This window comes from Macaca thibetana, chromosome 4 (genome assembly GCF_024542745.1).
Source record: "Macaca thibetana thibetana isolate TM-01 chromosome 4, ASM2454274v1, whole genome shotgun sequence".
NCBI classification, from domain to species: Eukaryota; Metazoa; Chordata; class Mammalia; order Primates; family Cercopithecidae; genus Macaca; species Macaca thibetana.
In genome coordinates this window covers 63,974,605-63,996,035 of record NC_065581.1, presented here as the reverse complement: position 1 = coordinate 63,996,035, position 21,431 = coordinate 63,974,605, and positions in this window count along the sequence as shown.

Below are 21,431 nucleotides of genomic sequence, written 5' to 3'. Positions count from 1 at the left end.
GAGGGCACATGTGGAGTTAGCAATCCACTGATTCCTCACCAATGTACAGCAAGTGCTGGCACTGGTAGACATCAGCACAGGTATATTCTGGGAGTGGACATTTTACACGATTTGGAAGCTGTGCCGTCTATCACGGACTTGAGGGACCTGTTGATGACAGAATTGGGATGGTATCACTATGTGGTGGACTTGGCTAACACAATTTTTTTTTTTCCTACAGAGCAAGGAACAGTTTGCCTTCATGGGAGGGCAACAGTGGACTTTTACAGCGTTGTCGCAAGGCTATGTGCATAGGACCACCATGTTATGGTCTTGCTAATGATATTATCCTAACCTCTGATTCTCTTGCAGATTTAGAAGTGGCAATGTTCCCCTGGCCTAGAACTAAGATAGTATGGCTGAGACTGCCTTCCTGGAAGCCAGATGGTCTATTCAGCAGGCACAAGCCCTACAGGTAGTTGACCAGGGGCACCCATTTGAGCCGGATGTGCCTGTGACCACAGATGGTTTCAGCTGGGGCGTGTGGCAGCACACAGAGGGCTTAAGAACACCAGTAGGCTTTTGGTCCCAGCTATGGAAGGGAGCTGAGCTCTGCTATTCATTAAAAGATAAACAATTGGTAACTGCATATGCTGCCTTTCAGGCTCATGAGAGCATGGCATGATGGGCTACAGTCATCGTGCGGATGACTTACCAGATACTGGGATGGGTGCATTGATGGATAATGACCCCTGGACTGGAAAAGCAGTTAGTAACTGCATATGCTGCCTTTCAGGCTCATGAGAGCATGGCATGATGGGCTACAGTCATCATGCGGATGACTTACCTGATACTGGATGGGTGCATTCATGGATAATGATCCCCTGAACTGGGAAAGCAGTTAGTAACTGCATATGCTGCCCTTCAGGCTCATGAGAGCATGGCAGAATGGGCTACAGTGGTCATTCATATGACTTACCCATTAGCAGGATGGGGGCGTTCACAGATAATGACCCTGTGGACTAGGGCACCACAGACATCCACTTGGGCAACATAGGGCACCTACTTAGAGCAGTGAAGTACTCTGAATGCAAATCCTTTAGCAACAGAGCTGCAAGAGGTCTTGGGACCTGTAGTTTTAATGCAATTTAAGGCCATAGGGCCTAAGGCCATGGGACCTGAGGCACCCCTAGACCCTGAGCTTTCACCATTTAAGGAAGGGTGTCCCCCCATTCTCCATGGGGCATGGTACACAGATGGGTCCAGCCATGGTGCTACTGCTGCCTGGACCACTGCTGCAGTCCAACTTAGTACTAATTACCAAATGGTTTGAAGCTGGATGTGGACGAAGTAGCCAATGGGCTGAATTCAGAGCCATATGAATTGTGATCACGAAGGAGGTGACACCTATGTTAATCTGCACCAATAGCTGCGCAGTTTATCAAGGCTTAACCTTGTGGTTAACTACTTAGAAGTTACAAAAGTGGTTAGTCACTGGCCCATGTGGGGCCAGGACATGTGGCAAGACCTATGGGAGGAAGGATGAACTCCTTCAACCAGGTATGGGGACAAACAGTAAGCTTTTGTTGCCTGCCCCAACACCCCTAAAGGTAGAGGAACAAGAAACCTGGCTTAATATATAAAGTGACATTGGGGTAAAGTCACCATGGGGTGGTTGCTGACATATGTCTGACCTGTGTGTCTGGGGACTGTGTGTGAAGTTTGTGTATCAGGCCTGTGTTCCCAGAGCTTGTGTATCAGGCCTGTGTTCCCAGAGCTTATGTGTCAGGTTTATGCATCAAGCCTTGTGTTGGGCCTATGTGCCCAAAACCTATGTATCAGGCCTCTATGTCAGACTTGCGTGTCCAAGGCCTGTGTCTCCCTTGGCCTAGCGGTTAGAGTGTAAGAAAAATGGAAGTACTGTGGGCAGGAATAGGCCATGGCAGGCATGTGGTCCAGCATGACTCAGTGGGTTTGGAGTACAGGCACACAACTCTGCACATTATGTAACCACAACATGTGGGCACATTATGTAACCACACCACATGAGGTAAATTAGGTGATCACCCATATGAGCTCATGCTTGGCTCAGAGCCACTATTGTTTGTAGAAGGTACAATTACCCTGCCTAAGCTGTACATATGGCTCTCGCTCACGTCCATAGAGAAAGTAAAGTCATGTCGAAACCATCTGTGATTCCTTGAGTGTTTTTCCAGCTACCTGCCACTTGCCCAACAACTCCTCTTGGACCTCAGTTAGAACCTGATAGGGTGGTGGAAATACAGTTTCACAGCAAAAGATAAAATGATGTGAGGATATCTCCAACCACTTTGATACAAAAATCTCATGTTATTGGTTTATGCAGGTAAGAATATAGGCTGTTTACAGTTGGACTCCTCAGGAGTGGATACTGAGATGAAGGTTCATGTGATAGGGAGAGAGTAGGAATTATTTCTAGGATAACTAATAGTAGAATAGAGAAGCAGGACTGGGAAGGAAAGGACATAGAAGGGTGGATCATCAAGCAAAGTCTCCTGGAAGGTAAGTTTGACTCGATCCTGCAGAGAAGATGTGGAAATAATGTGGGCCACCTTTTAGAAGATTCATAGGAAAGGCAGCAGCTGAAATATTTACATGGCACAGCACTCAGTTACTACTTTAGCCAGACTTAGGTAAGATCAGGTGCTCTAAATTCCCCAAAATCTTCAACTAGGGTGAGGCAGGCAAGTCCTTGCAGCCTGAGTGCTCCTTCAGAGAAAGACATAGGGGCTGGTTGTTGGAAGTAGAAGCATTCTGAAAGCTGGAGATAGTAAAGGAGTCTAAACAGACCTTTATGAGACTGATTTGATTGCTAGAGTCAAATCTCTGTATTAATTACTTTAATCCTGGTTCAGTTCTGGACAATGTATGTTATTTTAGGAGTAAGGTTCCTAGTAATATCAACTTGTTTAGGTCCAGTTGGTTTTGTCCTCTGAATTACCTTAGTTGTACAACTGTAGTAATATATGTTTATTTTGCTGAGTTAACAGTTGTTATATTTTAGAGTGCATCAGCTTGTTGTACTCTATTTCTTGAGTTTCTAATTTAGTAGAGTTAGGTTAAGGCCTAGAATTTGTATTTACAAGAGTTTCTCAGGTCATGCTTATGCTGCTGATCTGAGACATCACCATTCCTCTTTATATTTGGAAATATATAAATATTCTCAACATATGTTTCCTGAGTATTTTTCATATATGAACATAATCATCTTGTATATAGAAGATAATTGGTCTTTGTGAATTATGAAGTCTTAAAATGTTCCATCATATTAAATACTCATTTGATTTTAATCATCGGAATATATTTTATATTTTTAATATACTCTTAATAAATGATTGCTTATCTTTTTGTTTTATTTTTACAAATATCTTGTCATTATTTAAGAAACATAAGTAAATATAAGAGCTAAATAAATACATTTGTCCTATTGAAAAAATGACAGACACTTGGGTTATATTTGTTTGCTCTGGTACACACATAAGAAAGCATAAACCAATAAGAATATACACCACAAGAAAATGAAAGATTAAACAATTTAATTTTTAATTCCTCCTTGAAATTACAGCATCTTGATATATATGAATTTTTGTATTGCTCTATTAGGTAATACATTTTCGATAAATTCTTAGATTAGGAGAATCAGTGAATTCATGCAGCATTTCATTTGCTCTTGGAATATTGAGTAAAGTTCTGTTTCAGATCAAATATAGCACAGTAAACTGTAATCTGTGTATAAAAAAATTCATAAATCAAAATGCCTAAATATAATTGTCCACTTTAAAATATCCTAGGCTTCAGAGGTGAGATCCAATATTTCTTACAAAAAATTACTTAAACAATTCTACTTACTTTAAAATGAAAATGACTGTGGTGAGGCCGGGAGCAATGGCTCACTCCTATAATCCCAGCACTTTGGGAGGCCAAGGCAGGCGGATCACGAGGTCAGGAGATTGAGACCACCCTGGGTAACACAGTGAAACTCTGTCTCTACTAAACATACAAAGAAATTAGTCGGGCGTGGTGACGGGCACCTGTAGTCCCAGCTACTGGGGAGGCTGAGGCCGGATAATGGCGTGAATCCAGGAGGTAGAGCTTGTAGTGAGCCGAGATCGCACCACTGCACTCCAGCCTAGGCAACAAAGCGAGACTCTGTCTCCAAAAAAAAAAAAAAAAGAATGTGGTGAACTCATCAATATATATTTGTATAACAAAGTATAACAAAACTGCCGTAGAGCTACATCTTACAGGGAGCTTTCCATGAACCTACGTTGGTTATTTGGGTATTAAGTTATTTTAGGTTAACTATGGGAATGATGTATATTTCATAAAGTAATCTTGTTCTTTTATTGGTCTGACTCATTGTAACATTTTCCTCTTCAGCAGTAGTTCTGATTATGTGGTCTATACTTACTTCAGTGGCAGGCTTTAATTCTTTTTTTATTCTCCAGAAGTAACTGAATACTGACATTTATTTAATTCTTTAACAATTTTTATTAATGTTTATAAAACATTAATAAAATATATTATTAGTTCTGGTATATATTATTAGAATATCTTAGAATTGCTGTATGATTGCACTTTTCACCACAATTCCCAATATTTAACTGCAACTTTAAGTGGCTACTCTTAATTCTCTATATTATCAAACAGATAGTCATTTATTCTGAGGAGGCACTGATCATCCTTCAATGTTTTTCATAGGTGGAAAGAAACACAGTTTTAGGGAAGTACCACATACTACAAAGAATATTAGAAAAATAGAATTAACATAAAAATCATAATCACTATCTAAAAGTCAGTTTAAAATTTCCATTATTTAAATATCAATACTTGTGTACTCTTCAGCATTTAAAAAGAAGCTAGTAAAACATAAAAACCTAAGGTTTTTGAAGATCCAGGTCTACTGCACTAGAGGTAATCCAAGGAATCTCAGTGACCTAAAACACATTCCCAGCTAAAAGCATCAGCTCACGTTCTTTAGGTATACTGTCTGGCCCTGGACCGATATATGGATTGAGAGATTGCAATATGCATCAATTAGCAGGGTATCTTGAGGAAACTGCAGAGTGCATTTAGCTGCTACAGCTGGCAGAACTGACCTGTACAGCTTATTACCACAGTAGAGAAATTTTCTCTGGCCCCACTGCCCTCAGTGAGAAATGTCTAATAACAGGATCCACTTTGTTTCACTGAGAAATGAGGATTTTACCTATAACATACAAATATACACAGTAAATTCCTTCATGAGGAATTACAGAGAAAACCACCTCCATTCCAGTTTGGCAATCACACATTTGAACTTTGATTACACATTGAATATTGAATTGCAATGTTCCCTGATAGCCTTCTACCTTCAACACTTTGAAATTTAGACTTTTTCTTTTTTTTCAATAACATACTCTTTTTTAATTTATTTTTTATTTATTATTATTATTATTTTTTTTTTCTGTAACCCATGTCCTTATTTAGTCTGAATCTCTTCTTAACACTTATTGTCAAACCCTCCCAGTTTTTCCAAGTTACTAATTACTGCTCACCCTTCTGGCTTTTATTTTCAATATATATGGCTAGCCAAAGTTGCTCCCTCCCACACCCTGGACTACTCTTCTCAGCCCATCCCATCACTCATTAACCAATTACAAACTGCTTCTCCCTAGCATTATTGATATGATGTAAACTAGATCCAGATAGAAACATAAAAAGATTTTGATCAGGTTAGACAGAAGGATGTGAAGATAGGAGGCTTTCCACAGGCTACTTTGGAGACTGGGCCTGTGAATTTGAGCTAAAAAGAAAAACAAGTGCTTAGAAAGGAACAGAATATATAAAGAAGAAAGCAGTGCTTAGTTGAAGGAGCTCACATTGTGTGTTTTAATAATACTTCTTATTTAAAGGGTTGATCAATGGGCAAAAAGCTACAGTTAGGTAGAAAGAATAAGTTCTGGTGTTCTACTGCACAGTAGGATGACTGAAGTTAACAATATTGTATATTTCAAAATGGCTAGAAGGTTTTGAATGTTCTCAACACAAAGAAATGCCAAATGTTTAAGATGCTGGATATGCTAATGACTCTGATTTGATCACTGCACAATCTATACATGTATTAAAGCATCATGTTGTACCCTAGAATTATGTACAATTATTATGTAACATAGAAAATTTTAAAAATAATAAGTTTTGAATTATATTCAAGAAGATTTTTTTAAAAGTTAGCCTTGCACGGTAGTATGCCCCTGTGGCCCCAGCTACTTGGGAGGCAGATGTGGGAGGACTGCTTGAGCCCTGGAGATTAAGGCTGGTGTAAGCTATAATGACACTACTGCACTCCAATCTGGGCGACAGACGCAGTCTCCGAAAAAAAAAAAAAAAAAGAGTAAAAGGTAGGCTTCTGTTCTCCATAAATAATCATTATTCATAATTTTCCTTGCTGCTTTGAGAAATGTACGGATATAGAAGTCTTTATTCTTTCAACAGGAATGTTGATGAAATTATAATACATATAATGTCAAACTAACATTTTTATACCCCAAGGATATTTTTATATTACTATATATACACATATACTGTATTCTATTTAATGGGTAACATGTATTCCATTATAGTGTGGTTCATAATTATTTAGCCAGTTACATATTAATAAGTTGTTTCTAGTTTTTTTTCTCTCTTCAATAAAATAAATGCTGTATAGAAGATCCTTGCCCTGAGCACATCCACAGAATAAATTCCTAGAAGCTTATTTGCTGGGACCAAAAATTATGTCTATTGTAAAGGACTTTATGATCGTTTACACCACTCAGATTTTCTCACAAATGGTCCTGGGCATTGAGTTCTCAGCTTAACATCACCCTCTCAGACCTTTATAAACAACATGGTAATTTTTGGTTCTCTGTTAATATGTTACTCATTGTCTTTTGTGTTTTCTGCCACCAGAATGTGGGTCCCATGAGAACAGAGACATTTTTAGACTTCTTCACCATCAGTAGGTACACAGTAGGCAGTCCAAAAATAGTTGCTACATAAGTAAACATTAATATTAGTATCATGATAACATTTCATGACATTTTGTTTACTAATAAAGAAACAATAAACAGAACTGTGGAGTGTTTTTGAATCTTGGTCCTTGGACCCGTTTATTTATTCTGTAAGTGACTTTATGTAGGTCTATTCCTTTAAGTAGCATTTATATGTATGTGACTCCTACAAACATATTTCTAACCCAAATAAAAATGATATCCCTTTAAGAATTCCTAAAGAATAAATTCTAGAATCTATGTAACCACTTCTTGTCACTTTCATTACTAATATGCTTGTACAAACTATAATTTCTCATCTGAGTTACTAAAGAGCCCTTAAATTAGTCTCTCTGATCTACTCTTATTCTTTTAAAATCTGCTCTGCTCTCGAATCAGCAACCATCAGATAATTTTTAAGCATAGGTCAAGTAATATCATTCCTCTTCCAAACATCAAAGTGAACATTATACCAGTAATAACTCACATTGACATTTGTGTCCCTGGATATGATACTATGAGAAGGGCACATCAGCTCTCTCTTATTTTTCCCCAAAATTCATAACCTTGATCTAATAATGACAAAACACCAGTCAAACCAAAATTGAGTGACATTCTACAAACTATCTTACCAGTACTTACCAAATGTACCACGGTCATAAAAGAAAATGAAAACCAGACAAATTATTACAGCTTGGAGATGACTAAAGACACACAACAACTGAATGCAAGATGATATAATGAATTGCTTCCTGAAACAGAAAATACATATTCATTTAAAGATGGATAAATTGGAATAAAGTCCGTACCTTAGTTAATAGTATTATGCTAACAATAATTTCTTAATTTTGACAAATGTACTATAGCTATTTAACATTAAAAAAAAGGTATGTGGAAAAGTTCTATCTTTACAATTATTTTGTAAATCTAAATTTATTTCAAAATAATAATATTAAAAATAATTTTGTGCCTTTACTTTTCACTTATAAAAAGAAAATGGAGTCTCATTGCACCCACAGTTGCTGCCTCGCTCCACTTGCCTTTCCCCAGCATCTCTTACCAACCTTTTGATTCATTTCTCCTCACTCGTTTGATCACTGTGCTCAACCAACATCCTTGATTTTTTTTTTAATTGAGAAATTCAGGCCTCAGGGCATTTGCACTTGTTTTGCGATGTATTTCCTCAATTTTCCACAAGGTTTTCTTTCTCAGATGTCTGAGCAGGTCTCTGCTGAAAAGTAACCTAAGAGTAAATCTTTCCCTGACTATCTTTCAAAAAGTACCTCGCCCAATCACTCCACTAGCAGTCACAATTTTACTCACCCTCCTTTATTTTTCTTTATAGCAACAGTCAATATCTAAATAGAAATTGATTTATGTGTATATTTATTGTTTTTTTCCCACTGTTCTGTGAGACCAATAACTTGGTTTAGTCACTACTATTTATTTTCACCTTTTAGAATTTTCTCTGGTATGTAATAAATAATAAATATTTGTTAAATATATAAGTAAAATAACAAACTAGTTTGGCTGGTAAATTATTGAGAAGAAGAAGAAATTTAAAATTATAAATAGTTTTTTTTCACTTCAACATTAAGCATTCCAATTTATCTAGTAGATACATAGTTGGAAACATTCATTTTTCCAAAAGAGCTTAAAACATAAAGTTATATTTATGTCATATGCCTAAAGGAACAATTACTATAACTAAAGGGTTCAAACTAGTGTCTATAGTATAATGTAGCTTTAATAATTATTTATAGAAAAAAATGAGTGAATTAACAAATAAACTTTCTTTAAAATATTGGTACAATTTTTCTTCTTGAACTCTCAAGAGTATAATTTCTGGTCCATTTATTTATCTTATGTAGAGTTCTAATGGATAGGCAAATTTCAAAATGTAGGAAATAAAGTCAATAGCAACAGTAATTCATGAAAATTCTCTCTCATTAACAGCTGTTTTACTGCAGGTAAACATAAGATGCTTTTAAAATAATGTTTTTTAGGGTGTCACTCTTAAGAATAATGTTTGCAGGTATAATGAACCAAATAATTAATTGTTTACCAACTTCTCTAGTTATTATTTTATGATCCCAAAGGGAAGTTCTATGTCATCCTGAAAGCCAGTCATTGATCAGGATTTAAATAGTATGACATCACACTGGGAGGTAAAAGCATATTGTATCCGTAAGAAGTTTTAGTATACTCTAGAGTTACTTCGGGATCACAAAGTAATTAGCCAATAATGTTAAAAAGTTATGGCTAATTTAACTAATGGTTAATGGAGCCTAGTTAAACTGCCAGAGTGGATGAGCCCAGAGAGACTTTGTGCAGAAACACACATTAGAATGAGGGTCCTTTATCTCCTTCTAGAGTGTAATCGGTATCTGGAATGATGGGTTCTCATTTTAATAATATGCCAAAAATATGGTTTTTAAAATACTTTTAAAATGTAAGTGTGAATAGTTACTAACAAAAAGACAGAGAGTTGTCACTGAGTGTATCATATAGATCAAAAAACCGTTCTCAGGTAATCCCTAAGAAAGCATCTTTTTCTGTGACTACTAGGGTAAATGGAACACTAATAAATATAAATATAAGATTCTTCTTTCCTCTACAGTTTTAATATAAAGCAATAACTATATTTATGATTCATGGAATAAAAGTAAAATGTAATTAAATGAACCAATGGTCAAAATGAAATGAAATGAAAAGGGATATAGAGAAGATAGATTTGCAGAAGTAAGGTTTCCAAAAAGGTTAGAAAAAATGGCAATGTCTTCTAAATAACAGTTTTGAAGATCCTATCTAAAGGGCAATGCACCATTCTTTATGAGCTTCATGTTTTATTCATTTAATGGTTTGAGCTTATAGAAAAAATAATTCACAAAGCTAATGTTATAGAATAGATCCTTTACTGCAGGAAAACTCAGCTTCCTACTGTGAGAAATTCACTTGTTTTCAAAGTACCAAATGTAAGTAATGTATGAACAAATTGACTTACAGACCAAAGACAAAAGAAAAAACTCTACACAACAGAAAAAGCCTTTAATGCATCAGGCTATGTAAGCAAGTTTGGGATGATTCTAGTTCACCAGGAGGAATTTCTTATTATCCGTATGTGGAATACAACTTGACAAATTTATTATGATTAAAAATATTGAGAGCAACTAGCATAACCACCACATTTGAAATAATAAAAGGATCTGCTTGGGTCTCTAGTTTCCACCATGAAAATAGGCAATGACAAAACTTCAACTTAACGTATAAAAGGAATAGTATTTTCAATGATATGGCAGGATTCAAATTACAAATAGTAAATAAATCAGAACTTTTTCCAAAGTCATAATACAATCTTTTAAACTTTAATAGAGTTAGTCAAAAATAATTTTATAAAAAATGTAAAATACAAACAACATATAATTCATTTCCACATGGAAATCATATATTTATGTAGTCGAACTTTGCTGATTATGTACAATTAAAAAAGCTCTATGTCAAGCACTGTGGAGCAGTGGACAGTAATGTTTTTAATTTCCATTGTGGATAAGAAAAAATTACATATATTATAAAATTATAATGTAGTCATATAGATATATATTTTTTTTACAAATTATACTATAGTAAGTTTAATATAGGGTCAGCCTGTAAAAAGTACTAACATGGAGCCCAAATTTGCTCTCAAATTACAGTTAAGGAGAGGTTGATTCCAACAGGGAGAAACTGCAAAGCCATTTAAAGTAGGTGGACTTTAAAGTAGATGGGGTAGGATTTTAAAAGTATAATATCATGGGAAAGATATATTAGGTTATTTGAACAACGTCTCATCCACTCATTCATTTAACAAGATAAGTAGGAAATGCCTATTCCTAGGGAGTAGAGTGTACACTAGAGATGCAAAAACAAATTAGAAAAGATATTTGCACTTAAAGTAATCATAGTTGAGAGAAAATGGCAGACAAATCAAAACTGAGCAGTGTGACATTTTCATTTCAATCATAAAATTACATGCAAACTATTACTAGTGGATAGAGGTGAAGATCATAACCAAGCTTCAAGATGTCTAATTAGATTTTCAGAGGATTAATAGGAGTTAGACAAGTTAAATAAATTGGTTCAAATACCAGGCAGAGGAAACCAAAGACACAGTCAGTTTAACATGATATAGTCAACAATGTAAGAAATCTGATGTTAATGGAGCAGAGATTATATGTCATGTGGCTTTGAGAAACAAGATGGGAGGGATAGGTGTGGGAAAGACCATCCTGTAGCTTCCTGTAGGTTAGTAGATGTGAGGTGCACAAGGATGCAAGTGCTCATTTAACATGAGAAGGTGTACAGTTTAGTTAGTCAGGTGAAATGCTCCACTTGATGCCGAAGTCAGTGTGATTCTCCAACACCTTCTTTATTCATTAAATGACTATCCTGGCATTGGTTGTCTTTTGTACCCTTTTTGGATAAAAATTACAGTATCCACTGTGATTCTCAATAAATACTTGAGAATAAGTGAATATTAGTATAATAAACGCTGAGATATTAGTTGGAGTTGTTTTTTTTTTTTTTTTTTTTCCTGGCCAATTGCAGATGAACAAATAATTTTAAAATCTCAGTGATCTATAATAAAGCATTATTTCACATTCCTGGGGCTAAACACCAGCTGTGGTCAGTTGATCGTATCAGTCTTGGGTAGACACAACGGGTTTAAGGTTGGGTTTAAGTTGTGCCCTGTCAATGCAGACAATATTGATCCCAAGAGGATAAAAATTGGTTCTTGGTTTGTGTGTGTAGTATTAGATATTATAATAATTTTTGATCTTCCAAAAAACCATGATATAGACACAAAGACATGGTATATCTATTAAATCAAAATTTTATGGTGTGGGGGCAGTGGGAAGGCAATTCAGAATTTAAAAAAAAAAAAAAAGATGTCCAAAATGTCTTCGTTGAGGGGAGGAAATACTGTAAAACAAGGTACAGAAACACTGGCTTAGGTTTTTCCAAGTAGCCTCATTCTATGATCCAAAGTGAAGGTGCAATGTCTACCCACAGCATGCTTTTCCTTCAGGCAGAGATCAGAAACACTGAAAAGCCAAGCCAAATCATTCACGCACACTGAAAGCAAGCTTCTGTGTGCTTTGTTTCTGCTCACTCTCCATTACAGAAAACAAATCACAGCCCGAAATTTAATGAAGTATGTTTACCCTACTTGTTCTAGTAGGAGACATTGCAAATTCAAAAGGCAAAGGCTGTGTGTGTATACTAGTGTTATAACCATGACTAGAGAGGGGAATACAATAATCTAATGTAACACAGATGAATTCTGAAGTTGTACAATGAGTATAAACAACCTACAATGGTGCCAATCTTTAGCACAAGTATTTGGGATAACAATCAAAAACTGGGGCTGAAATTTATAAAACAAAGAAGAGTTACTTTGAGCAACTTTTTCTCCTTGAACTTGCATTCTAACTCACTGAACAAATTGCTTGCTAGTTAGCATAGACAGCATTTTGACTTTATTGAGCTTTTATGTAAGATCTGAAACATTTGCAAAATCTCTGTTTTAAGCTGCACTAAATATTTAGGAGATAAATGACGTAAACAGAATATAAGAGCCCATGGAGCTTAATTTTATTAGCAGTTTTATTATTTAAAAACATATTATCAGAAAATGTCTATGGATAGTATGTTTCTATGGCTGAAATAATCATACCAGTATGGATAAATTACTATGAAATGATATCAGCAATAAAGTTACTGGATAGTTTGCTCTTGTATAATGGCAGTAACATCATCACTAAGTTCTTCATCAATAGGGTGGAAATAAATACTTCATAGTCTATAAACTATAAAAGACCAGTCAAGATGTATATATTAATGAAAAGCAGCTGAAAGAAAGGATCATTAACTTCACTTATAAAAATGGTGAAGCATTTTCACTGTGGACTTGGAAAAAGTCATTGATTATTAAAGTGAACATTTAAGCTATTCTAAATAAATATTAATAATGATAATAATGGCTACATCTACAATACCAAAGTATCTTAGGAATTAAAACAGGATGAAACTAAGAAACAAACAAACAAACAAGAGTAACTTTTGCTTCCTTCAAATAAACAGCTCTGATGGGGAAATTAACAAAATAAAAGTTCTTTGAAATCAGTCAATAGCTGTGAGTTAGAATGTGGTTAATCATGTAGGCTCTAATGTCAGTTGCCTAGGTTTACATCTTAATTCTATTTAATTAGTCATGGAAAACTTCACTTACTTCATCTAACACTGAAGAGAAAGTATTCAACAAGTATTGTTTATTCTTATTTAATTGCTATCCTCAAATCTTCTGGAACAGATTTCAAAAACTGTCTCTGTGGAAAAAAAAAAAAAAAAAGAAAAAGAAAAAAAACACATATTAAGTATTTTCAGCTTTGCAGGACACAGGGTTGATCACAATTACTCAACTCTGTCATTGTAATGTGAAAGCAGTTCAGCCAGCTCCGTCTGATGTTATATTTCAACTTCACTATAAATACTACCAGCAAATACTACCCTTTTACTCTCAAAATTATTGATTATTTGATTAGCAGCTATTCCCCCACCAAACTATCTTGTTTAGGTATGCTTAGTATTGTGCTTCAATTTTCCAAAGGAATAATTATTAAAACTAATTCATTGTATATTCCAGCAAGAAGTTAGTTGTTCTATGAAATATGTGCTCCCTCTTATATAGTGGAGAAAGGTTCCTGGAAAGAAGATGTCTAGTCAGAGATTATTTTTCTTCGCCAAGTTCCATGTGGACATACGATTGATTTTTAAATCAACAGATTGTGAATTCAATCTATGTGGGCAACTTACAAGGCTGACACATAAAAATTTCCTCATATACTTCTTTTGAAAAGTCTGGGTAACACATTCCAAGGTAACCCAGGAAAATACACTTGGAAGACTGCAGCACCTCCAGAGTCCAAATGACTGAGCAGAGCCTCTCTGCCAAAGGGCAGGAATATTCATATTGGACTATTGGATCAGTCAACAATATACTTTTATATTTTAAAACACCTGAAATTTAAAAGTTTATTTGTTACTACAGCACATATTAAAATAACTAATTGACAATTTACTACTGGGCAGTGAGCCCATTCATAATAAAACATTAATGTGTGTAGTATTGGCTTGGAAGTCAGGTGGTAGTCCCTGAAAAAGATCTAAAAAAATGTAAAAGATGAAGTGCCTGCTATGTGAGTAGCTCTAGAAGAAATAACTGAAAGCTATAATGTTAGTACATATTAATTACTTCCCATGAATTACCGAAAGACAAGCTAAGGCAAACTATTTGTTAACAGAAATGAAATTAAGTAGATCAACCAGAAATTCTGTTTTAAAAAATGCACTCTAAAAACTAACTGGCAAATCATGAGGTGATAAAAGGTGTTGAATTAAAAAAAAAATAAAAACACATCCTGTTAATTTTTTTCAGTTGGACAAAATGTTAAATAAATTCCACTTTTTTCCCAAAGTCTATTGTTTCAGATGCTTACAAGGTATCTGCTACTAAGCTACAGGCCCAAAGTAGCAAATAAATAATCATGCTTCAGAATTGTGTCTAGGAAAAAAAAAAAAAAAAAAAAAAGACATGAAGGATATAGAAACTTAGCCCACTTTATTGTTTTCAGTGACTAAGAATCAAGAGATGTTAATTACCACATTTTCAGCAATTACTCTTTACATGCATCTTTATTTTCATTACTGGTAAAAAGGATACCGACATATAGTTTATGATGTTTGGCTGTAATAAAGTGAGGAATTCCATTTTGTGATTATTTAGGAGATGAAGTTATCTGCTAGGTGAAGGAAAACAGTGGCTTAGTATATCTGAGAAGAGTAGAAAATACAGACATGACTACTATGTAGAAAAGGAGACAGTTAAATTGAAATAATAAAAATTTTAGCTCCTTATCATGGAGTGACTGGCTCTGATGTGAGGCTATGGGTTTGTGGAGATATCTTTATATTAATGGTGTGTGTTGAGAATCAACAGCCTCTCTGTCAGCACAGAAAAGGAAATCACTGGCTTGTTTTGAATTGGTGTTTTCCCAGGCAAATATGAGGAAAAAATGTGAGGCCAGAGACAAGAGAGCAGGGGAGATTGCAATGTTGACATAAAAATGGATCAAGTGAAATAACCCTGAAGTTGAAATTAGATACAGATGGAAGGGAAGATATGAGTAAATTTATAAGTAAGCAAGACTCAAAGCAGTCATAATTCTGTAAAAAGTAAATCATAATTCTGTAAAAAGTAAACAGTGTATTTGATACAATATAGAAGCTAAATGGAAGGATAAAAGATTGTGATCAGAAAATAAGCTTGGCTGATTTCAGATGAATAACATTTCTTTAATGTTACCCAAGGGTGTAAGTTTATGGATCTGAAAGTGGTTTGAGCAGAAAGAAAGGTGACCCCTTTCTTATATCTCTAGGACATCGAGGCAAGAAAGAATGAGCACCATGAGAGTGACCTGAGCACCCATGCTTTATTATTCTTCATCCCAAGAGTCAACTGATTTGACAGCATGAAATCAAAAATGATAACAAACTTACTGTAACAGAAAAATGAGTAAGAGGCATAACAATAGATTAGTGATCCCCAAAATTTATGAAAGACACATATGAAGGATTTTTGCTCAATAGAAGAGACATGAAAGATGATTTCATGCACACGAAGGTGCTGTGGTTGAGGTGGGAGCCAATCTGACTAAGAGCTCATGTAAACTCAGTAGTTACATATTTGTTCTCTTCTTTGCCCACTCCCCTCCTCAACACTTCAATGCAGAGTGAAAGGCAGCCTGGCATTTGCATTTAACCCAGTCAAAACCCCGAAGGTATTAATAATTTGAAAGCACTGCCAAAAGAGAACTGGCGTTTCTGATAAAAAGTAGGTAATCCTGCAAAAGAAGACTATCTTCCCATCGAAACATTTGAAAAAGAGCTGAGATTAAATGATCGTACCAATATGCAAGACAGCCCTAGCTAGCCTTCTCTTCAGTAAGAGATGTATGGTGGGGAAAGACAAAAATACACAAAAGAAAAGGAAATCTATAAGATTTAGCCACAATACTCAGCATAGTCTGTCATTATTTAATACATTAGCAAAGAAAATAACATCTAAGAGAAAATAAAGATCATTTATTAAAAATAACCTATAGAAAACCAAATTAAATTTTACAAGATATTGCCTTCAAAAAATCAGGAGATTAACAAGAAAAAGAATAATTTAATCACAGGGCAAGAAAAAGCTCTTAAAATTAAAAACGTTTACTGAAAACATCAATATATGAGTTAACTAATAGTCATTTCACAATGAAAATGTACCTAGCTAGTGAAGTAGAAATAAAGAAGGTATGCTACACCTTAAAAATCTTATTTTTTTATAGTGAGAAGCAATAGATATTTTTAAATTTTAAGTTACAGTGGAAATAAAAATAAGTAAAAATGGAATTTTTAAAAAATAGTGTATCAAGTAAATCTAAAGAGCAGAAGGGTAGGTTTGAAGACTATCCATATCTATTATAAACATTTTTGTATCATTTAATAGAAACAGAATGGCATAGAGGACCTCTGTTGTCACACATGTTTTTTCTGAGGCCCTAAAGCTGAAGACACTGAGTGGTAAGTACCCATTCATATTCAAATTTTCATGAGATTGTTTAGTGATGCATAGGATCCATTGGATAGTTATCTGATTCTTAGCCCATCACCCACTTTCTGGTTAGGAGAAAAAGAAGATGAAAATAAAAAGCAATTCAAAAGTAAGGAGACTATTAATGTTCTTGTTGGACAGATGCATACTTTGCAAATATTTTCTCCCATTCTGTAAGCTGTCTTTTCACTGTGTTTGTTATTTCCTTTCCTGTGCAGAAGCTTTTTAGTTGGATGTAATTTAATTTTTTCTGTATTTTGCTTTTGTTGTTCATGCTTTTGAGGTCTAATTCAAAACATCCTTCTCCATGTTATGTATTATTTCCCCTATGTTTTCTTCTAGTAGTTTTTTTTTTTTTCCTCATTTCAGGTCTTACATTTAAATATTGAATTTATTTTGAGTTGATTTTTGTATATGGTGAGAAATAGGAGTCTAACTTCATTCTTCCACATGTGGATATTAAATTTTCCCAATTCCATTTATTGAAGAGACCGTCTTTTCTCTATAGTACATTGTTGGCACCTCTGTTGAAAGTCAGTTAGTTGTGGATTTGATTCAGGACAAGGAAGCCCCCAAACTGGGACTTAGTTCAGATGTCTTGGCTTCTCCCAGCAAAGAATTCAAGGGCGAGCTGATGGCGGTGTTAAACAGCAACTTTCACTGAAGCGTCACTGTAAACAGAGGTACTGCTCCTTGTGGAGCAGGGCTACCCCATAGGCTGTGTGTCCACAGTAGCACTTCAGAGGCAGTGCTGCAGTGATATTTATACTCTCTTTTAATTACATAAAAATTAAGGGGTGGTTTGTGCAGAAATGTCTAGGAAAAAAGGTAGTAATTTTCAGGTTGTTGGGTCATTGCCATGGAAAGGGATGGGGACTTCCGGATATTGGCACGACAATGGCAAATTGACATGGCACACTGGTGGGCATGCCTTATGGGGAGGTGCTTCTGCTCTGGACCTGTTTCAGCTAGTCCTCGGTTTGATCCAATGTCAGAACCCCACCTTTGAGTGGAGTCCTACCTCCTACCTCAGATGTATTTCTGTGTTCTCTATCCTATTGCATTGGTCTATGTGTCTATTTTTATGCCAGTACCATCCTATTTTGATTACTGTACCTTTGCAGTATTCTTTGAAGTCAGGTAGTGTGATGCCTCCAGCTTTGTTTATTTTGCTCAAGATTGCTTCTGCTATTCACAATCTTTTGGGTTGTCACCCAAGGAAAGAAAACCAGTATGTCAAAGAGATATCTGCACTCCCATTTCTATTGCAGCACTATTTACAGTAAGCAAGATATGGAATCAACCTAAGTGTCCATCAATATATGAATGTTATAGAAAAGGTAGTTATATATACCACATTTCCACATATAAACAAAATACTTTTAGCCATAAAAAAGGAGAAAATGTTGTCATTTGCAGCAACATGGATGAAACCTGAGATCATTATATTAAGTGAAATAAGCCAGGCACAGAAAAATACTGCATGATCTCATTCATATGTGGAATCTGAAGATGTGTATCCCATAGAAGTGGACAGTCATATAATAATTACTAGAGTCTTGGGAGGGTAATAGGAAGGATAGGGAGATTGGTCAATGTATACAAAGTAATTGTTAGATAGGAGGAACACATTCTGGTGTTTTATTTTATACTTAGGTTGACTATGGTTGGCAATGTTGTATATTTTAAAGTAGCTAGAAAATATAATTTTTTTAATGTTCTCATGACAAAAATATGGTAATTATATGATGTAATGGATATGCTAAATAATTTGATCTGATTCTTATACCATGTATACATGTATCAAAACATCACACTCTACCCCATAAATATATACAATTATCATGTGTCAATTAAAAATATTTTTTTAAGTATGGGAATATTTTAAAGAATCACCAGCAGATCAATTCTTTTTTACAGAATTCTAGCATAAAATGTCTTCTCTCCAGGGTAGAAATATAGTGATGTTTCACTTCAACAGTTTAACTCAAAAAGAAGATGAGTCCAAGAGTTTGCTTAACTGAAAAAGACTGGATTTGTCTAGCAAATGGGACTGGATTCTTGTCTCTGCATGGATGCTGAGCTGTAGAAACCTGTATATCATAATAATTTACTACCCTTGCTGAGTAGCTGAGAGTGTTTTAAGACTATTATTCGTGCACCCTAGGCTTTGGAAGCTACTATGAGTGACTCTCAGTAAGAAAAATCCTAAAGATGAGAAGCTGTCTAGAGCTGCTGAGGATACTAGGTTAAAAGAGAAATCAGGAAAGAGCCTTACCTCTCTTTCAGAATTTCATCAATTTTGCAATGGACTTAGTGGACACCGGAGAAGGAAGCCAGACTGAGGCATCTTGACAGGAACCAACAAAAGAGCTGCCTAATGCGGTGAAGAAACCATGAAGAAAATGCTTCTGTGATTTGTGCTATTAGAGGCAGAACTGAAGAAGTATCACAAGAGGATATCCCGAAAATGTTTTTCCCACTTTAGGAAATGGTGCGATTATTCACTTACTATCCCTTACCAAGAGTCTGAGGAACCAACAAACAGCCTATGATAGAAGGAGACAGCATTTTGGGTGGGAGTGTTATGTGGAGAACACCATTCAAGAGTATAGAATCACATGTCAAATGGGACCTCATGTTTCCCTTTTCCCTCTCTGTTCTATCCTGTTCTTGGGGGACCCAGAAGAAACTAGAACAGTAGGGGGAAAGGAATGAATGAACAGGAAAAAAGGACAGGTCATTTGATATTTATTATCACCATAAATTCGGGAGCCTGGGCCAGTCCAGAGCAGAAGAAGAAATGTGAAGATTTAAATGAGATACGAGATAAAAGTATGATTTACACTGGACTGAGTTTCTTCACACCTGAACGAGATCTAGAATTTTTTGATGGGACACAAGTTTCTTCCTTTGCTTGGTTGGTGTTGGAAAAGAGGGAAACCAAACAGTGATTAAGATAGGGTGTCAAACCCCATTTCACATCAAGTAACAGTCTTAGGAGTTTTATATCCTTTGACGATGAAGCAGCTTCTACATTTATAAACATTGAAACTCTGAAATCTTACATTTGAGTTTGTGTTGAACCATTTTGTTTCCTTTAAATGTTACTTTTGACTCTTTTGATCTTAAAGACATTATTCATTCTCTAGATGTTTTGAGCCAGGCTTTGTATTTACATTATTCATAGCTTCCCAATTTATCCTTTTTTATCTTTCATATTCTTTCAATTAGCTGATTCCCTAGATTTATCATTCATCAAAATAGGAATAAAAGTGCTACATTGACAATTGTGTGTGTGTGTGTGTGTGTGTGTGTATTGTATTTGTGTGTTCCTAACTTTGAAAGTCATTCATGTGTTAGAAAAGATTTAAAGGACACTAAATTTAGCCAGCAATACTATTATAATTATTATTTTGATATCAATCCTTAGTTCTAACAGTTGTATCTCTCATCACTAGAACTTACTGTTGCATGTTTTCAGATCAGTTTTATTTATCTATCCATTGATTCAACATATATTTGGTAAACTTCTTGTCACCACATGTGATACCAGGTAAACCAAGAGAAACATTACTGCTATTATATAAAGGAAGTCAATAAACAAAAGGTAATAATTACAAACATGTTTTAAAAGAGTTTGTCATTTTAGACAAGAAAATAAAAAAAAATTAACAAAACATTTTGAAGGCAGAAAACACATATATCAGATACTTGGTGGTTAGGGTCATTTTGCTCCCCATAAGACAGATAATGTATATATTCAGCAAACACATACTAAGGGTTGTCTTAGTTTGTTTTGTGCTGCTGTAACAGAATACCTAAAACTGGGTCATTTATAGAACATAGATTTATTTCTTGTAGTTCTGAGTCTAAGAAGTCCAGGATCTAGGGGCTATGTGTGGTGAGGGCTTTCTGCTGTGCCATCACATGATGGAAGGCATCACATGCTAAGAGAGCACGTGAGAGAAGGAGAATACAGAATTGCTTTTAGGCAAACCCACTCTCACAATAATGAACTCCCTCCTGAGATATATTAATCCATTCATGAAAGCAGATCCCTTATGACACAGTCATCTCTCATAGGCCTCACTTCTCAATATTGTTGCTTTGGGGATTACATTTCCAACACATGCACTTGGGGGCACACATTCAACCTATGGCAGTGACTCCGAATAACTCAGATAGAAGGAGCCAAAACACAATGTGTCTTTCATCTTAGTCTATTTAGTCCCTATTTGGTTTCATTTTCTGACGAAAGAGAAATTGGAAATATACATTATTTATAACAGTGATAATCCTGACTTTAGTGGCATTACTACAAGTCAGATCAAAGCCAATACATAGGAATTTCAAAAATAAAATATATTCACGAATTTTAAATAAAATACTTGAAATAAGCACAGTAGAATATGTTTATATTTGAGAATATTTGAGATCATGAACATTAAATTTCATCATATTTTTGGAAGGAGATATTGATCCAATTATTTATTGGAATAGAAGCCTCCTCCACTATTTGCTGATGTTCACATTTATAAAACTTGATCAAGCAGGTAGTAGTAAACACTTCCTGTATTCTATGTTGCACATGAAGTTTGTCTGAGCACATTTATCTAACCTTAATATATCTCCTATCAAGTTTATATTTTTAAAATCCAGATGAGCATTTTTGAAGGAATCAGGTCTTTATTTCCATTATTGAAGGA